This window comes from Schistocerca cancellata, chromosome 2 (genome assembly GCF_023864275.1).
Source record: "Schistocerca cancellata isolate TAMUIC-IGC-003103 chromosome 2, iqSchCanc2.1, whole genome shotgun sequence".
NCBI lineage: Eukaryota > Metazoa > Arthropoda > Insecta > Orthoptera > Acrididae > Schistocerca > Schistocerca cancellata.
In genome coordinates, this window is record NC_064627.1 from 690,072,310 (window position 1) to 690,078,391 (window position 6,082).

Consider the following 6,082-nt stretch of genomic DNA (forward strand, 5'->3'; position numbering starts at 1 on the left):
CCCTACTGATAGAGCATTTTCATTTATAGTAGATCCTGCTGCAAATCAAATATTGACTCACCTATGTGAAAAACCACTCTGAAATCAGTTTTCCTGTAACTAGCTTTCCTGTACGATTAAACATTATTTCATTTACTAATTAAATTTTAGTATATTGCTTTAAGCTCTGTCACTGTGTACTCCAAGCGTAAATTGGAGTAATTATACCAGGAACTTCTTGAAGTAGGCGTAAGTACTGCGGGCATCATTGTACTAGAAAATACCGTGGAGGCTTATTCTACCTCCATGGAAGATACACACGATGAGCTCATCTCTGTATGCCTCTATGGTGTTCTTTCGGGTGTATAGCCAAAAACACGCCACTAATCAGTCATGCTGAGAAAATATGAGAGATCATTATACAGTGTTTCAAAATTACACCAATAAACTTCGAGGGGTTGTAGAACGCGTTTTGAGGAACAAAATCAGGGCAAGAACAGATGTCCATAAACGTTATCTAATGACACTAGAGAGTGGTGCCAGTGATTGCATATGTATGTATACTCGTGGTGATTCTGTAACGATATTACAAACTTTCAGGGATGATGGAGGTGGATAAATCTTTCAATTTGAGATATAGGACCCTGAGCCGAAAATGAATGGGTCTTAAAGTTACAAGCTAAAATCGTTCCGACACCTCTGACTCGAATACATGTACTGGTATTGTTGTTGCTAAGATAGTAGGGTAGGCTATTTACAGAAGTATTAGTATGGGCCTAAACAAGAAGAAAAGTCTAGTATACAAGGGCTTTAAACCCTATGAGCACTGGTTGATCTTCACTACTGTGAAACACATCTCCTCTATTTAGCAAGTGCTCATAACTCTTAGGTTGTGCATTATAGAGCCTATGCTTACTAGAGACATTTTTTCTTGTTTTGGTCCACCTCTGAAAGTTATCTACCCTACAATCTTAGGAACAACAGTACTGGTACTTGTATTACACTGTCAGAAGTATTAGAACGATTTTAGTTTATAGCTTTTGACTTGTTCGTTTCCAGCCCAGGGACCCTTACCTCTAACTGATACATTTACCATTCTCCATCATTTCTGATGGTCTGTAACATCATCACAGAATCACGAATCACCCTGTCTAAACATACATATACAGGCACCAGTACCTGTAACGTCAATGCTCTGTAGTGTCATTGGACAACATTTCTAGACAATAAAGTCCTATCCTCATTTTGTTTCTCAAGACACCTTCTACATCCCCTCAAAGTTTGTCGGTGTTATTTAAAAACATCCTGAATGATTCATTCCATCAAACTATCAGTTATTGACTTTTTGTCGAGACTGTCCTTGAAATATACCAACACTGTCAGAATCCATTGTGTATACTTAGATTTTTTTGCATCTACCTTTAAATTTGCTATTGAATGGATAAAACATATCATTTCATTTGTGTGGCACACTACCAGAAAAACTGTGTATAAGACATGCTAAATCATTTAGATACAACTGCTTTTGTCATAACAACAGGTGCTAACTCAGAGGATATAGAAATAAAAAATAACAGACAACCAAAAATACTATACTAGAAGGGAAAACATGATTTGCTATTTCCTCAAGCGAATCTATATTTTTCTGCAGAAAGGAGTGAAATATAGCGCTATAAAACTTTGGTATTCTACCCATATAAATAGAACCTCTGACAGACAGCACAAATGTTTTCAAACATAAATGAAAATTGTTTCTCAGTATCAACTCCTTGTATACCAACGAGGAATTCGTGAATAAAAATAATTAGTCAATTGAAAATGTGTAATTGGCCAGCTTGTAGTATAAATAGAGCTCCATGCCTGTTATACAATATTAATAATTTGGGAGAAAAGGAGATCACTCACCAAGAAGTAGAAGCACTGAATGATCCGCAGGCACACACAAAAATGAAAGAAAACTTGCTAGCCCTTTGAGTAATACTTTCTGAGCTAGAGTATAAATAAAAAAAAGAAAACACACACACACACACACACACACACAAACTTATGCCCCTGCAAGGTGCTGGCTGGACACACAAAGCCAGTACTGCATTTAGGCAGGTGGACTAGGTAGGAATGGGGGTGGTGTCAGGGAGAGAGAGGCAGGAGGCAGGGAGATGGGTTGGAGGGTGAGTGGCTAGCAGCTTGGAGGAAGGCAGCCAGCTTGCTTCCTAGGAGTGGGAGGGGGTGGTAGGTGCAAGGGCTAGGCATGTGGCGCATGGCTGCTAGAGCCAGTGAGGAGCAACAAACGCTGAAACTGATCTGGAAACATATATTTGGAGGAAGTAACAGGACAGAAAAAGGGGAAACTGTTGGGTGAAGAGTGTGGGGACACTGGGTGGCCAGAAATTGAGGCCAGAATGATTATGGGAGTGAAGGATGGGTTGCAAGGATAACTTCCATTTGCGTATTTCAGAGAAGGTGGCAGTGGGGGGAAGGATCCAGATGGCCTGAGTTGTGAGTCAGCCATTGAAATGCACTGATCATGTTATGCTGAGATGCATGTTGTGCCACATTGTTTTTGGCAACAGTTCAGCAGTGTCCATTCATCCTGGTTGACAGCTGGTTGGCAATCATACCAACATAAAAAGTCGCACGGGAAGTGCTGGATGGGTGACTGGGCAGTCTTGCACCTTTGCTTCAACAGGGTTATGATCCCTATGGCAAGGGGCTGGGAGTGGGAATGGTGAAGGGATGAAGTAGCATGTTGTGTAAGTTGGGTGGGTGAAAGAATGCCATGAGGGATAGGAAAGATCTTGGGTGAGATGTCCCTCATTTCAGGCCACGATGATAGATAACCAAAGCCCTGACGAAGGACAAAGTTCAGTTGTTGCAGTCCAGGATGATATCAGATGATGAGTGGAATGATCTTTCATAGCTGTTTCTTGGAGTTTACTGGGAGAATTGGGGGTGTGTGAGGATATGGCACAGGAAATCCGCTTGCAGACTAGGTCTGGTGATACTGCCTGTCTGTGAAGGCCTTTGTGAGATCTACAGCATAGAGGGAAAGGGAGTTTTTTAAGGAATATTGTTGACACTGGGGAAGGCTATACAAATCAAGAAGCTGCATTCTTTATTCAATATTCATCTACTGAAAACGTCGCAGCAATGCTTCCCATTCACACATGTTTGAATTTTTAAATATTGCCACTGAACAGATCTTCAAGAGAGTAGTTTACAAACCATTCTCTTCTTAATGTGGCCTGTTCGAATAAATACGGCTGTTAATGTTAATAATTATTACTGTCAATGTTAATAATTATTGGTGTTAACGAAAAAGTGTCATCACCAACTAAATCCGCATCTTATTATAGCATGCCGTGTGTTCTCGATTGTAATGCACGCAATGTGATATGTAATTTCAGTTCTGGCGAAGTGCTTCATGCATTACATTATCGTTATTCCTTATCGCAAAATTTACTCTATTTAGAAGAAACGTAAACAGTTCTGGTGACATTCTATGATAATTAAAAGAACTTCTTGGGTTTTCCATTACAAATTATTTCAGCAGGAATGCTGAGCAACCGAGCTGACGCAATTTCTTCATCCAATCAAAAATCGAAACACGTTTCTTATTTTTTCTTATGCAGCGATTCCACGCAACAAGCTTTGACTCCATGACGACTAGTGCGACGTGCAGCTGCCAGAACTTTCATTTCAGACACGACTCAAGAATCCACAAAATGACGAAACTTAAGTATATTCTGGTTTTGCGGTGTCGACAGTTAAACATGAAACCATTTGCGTGCAACTCATTGCATACAACGAGTGTCGCAACCCAATGTCGTCGTGTAAACTAGGCTTAAAGTTAACACTTTCAGCGTGTTCCAACTTTGGCGACTCTAGTTGCATGAGTTTTCGAGGTTATGTCTGTTCGTTGAGTGTAGACAAACTGAAATATGAAGTGGGGAACGGAGAATAATGTTCGCTTTTTGGATACCGATCTATGCTTTGCATAGATGTTTGTAGGATGTCAGTGGTGCTGATTACAAAAATAAGCAACATATTGCTGCCGCTGAGACCGTCATGTGCGATCATAACATAGATGGTTTGACAATATCTGAGCTGTAGGGGAAAAAAAATATTGAGTTAGGAGCACATATACAACTGAATTACGAAAAATACAAGCTAGTGTAATTCTAGCTGTGGCAATGCTCTAGTCGACAAGACTGAAATCCCATCGTTCGATTTGCCCAACTCTTTGTTGAGCAATATTGTCGACAGGAGGGAAGGCTATACAAATTCAAGAAGCTGCATTCTTTACTCAATATTCATCTATTTAAAACGCCGCTGCGGTCCTCCCCATTCACATACGTTAGAATTTTGAAATAGTGTCACTGTTCAGATCTATCTTCAAGAGAGTAGTTTGAAACCATTCTCTTCTTAATGCAGCCTGCTTCGAATAATTATAGCTGTTAATTTTAATAATTTTCACAGTTAATTTTAATAATTGTTGGTGTTAATTAACAAGCATCATCACCAACTTCAATTGCATGTTATAGCATGCCGAGTGTTCTCGATTGTAATGCACGCAATATGAAATGTAATTTCAGTTCTGGCGACAGTGCTTTATGCATTATAGTATCTTTATTCCTTATCGCATAATTAACTCTATTTAGAAGAAACGTGAACAGTTCTGGTGACATTCTAAGATAATTAAAAGAACTTCTTCGATCTTCCGTTAAAAATCATTTCAGCAAGGATGCTGAGCAACCGAGCTGACGTCTTATCCAGTCACGAATCGAAATACTTTTATTTTATTTTTTGCTTATGCAGTGATTCCACGCAACAAGCTTTAACCCCATCACAACTCGTGCGACACGCAGCTGCCAAAACTTTCGTTTCAGACACGACTCAGGGAGCCACAAAACGACGAAACTCAAGTGTGTGTCATATATGAAACCACTTGCGTGCAACTCATTCCACGGAACAAGTGGCGCAACCCAATGTCGTGTAAACTAAGTCTATTCACTGAGAGCTGGGACGAAACATGAACAGTGTCACGTGAGCGACTACGCTCGTTTCCAGAGAAAGCATTCGGTGTTCACGTGATACGTAGGGGCGTGGAAAATCCTTGGCGCACGCTTTGCGGCTGGCGACGTTCGGCTTGCTGCCGAGCTGTCACACCGGACCGTGGAAACCTGGGCAACAATGTACGAAATAAATTTAACAATAATGTTAAGCTGAGTTCATTCTGTCGAAGCAGATTTATTTTCATTCAGATTGCTAACAAAACGCTCCACTCAAACACAATTAATTGTTAATTTTAACAACAATACCAGTAATAATAATGATAAAGGACGAAACAAGGTTCACTCTGTCGAACTTGAACTGTTTTCATTGAGGTTTATGACAAACCGCGCCTCTCTCTCCTCTATAATGCAGTCTAATTTCCACATTTTAGTTTCCACTTTTTCTACGACATGGAGGACACACTTGTTCCAATCCTCTGCAGTTACTGTTCTTACTGCATCTTCTAGCAGTACTTTAACTTCCGGCATTTTGTATGTTTTGTTTTTCGCTGCAACATAGCCTTTGATTCTGGCCCACACTAACTCGATGGCGTTTAATTCTCAGTGATATGGAGGAATTCTGAGAACAGTTTTCCCTGAATTCTTCACCATTTCATCTATTACGTATTCGCTGTGCGCTGTTCTGTGATTTTTAACTATATCTAAAAGTTCTTTCTTCAATATACCGTCTTCGAAATCGATGTTTTTAGATTTTAGCCACTCTGATATTTCGTGCTTATTGGAATTCGCATTGGGAACTTTTTCTTTTCTCCGAGAATGGCACGGCGCGTTATCAAGAACAATAACTGCATTTTCCTGAAGCCGAGGAAGAACATCTTGAAACCACTTCTCGAAGGTTTCGGTGCATATCTCTTCATGATAATCTCCACTTTTCTTGGATTCGAAAGTCCACAAACATCCTTCAACGAACCCTGCTTTGCTGCCAATGTGTGCGATTATCAGACGTTTCCCTTTACCTGATGAGCCCTTGCTTCCGATGTATAATTCGGACAGAAACGCTTGTTTTGAGGAATTTATAGTGTCATCTACCC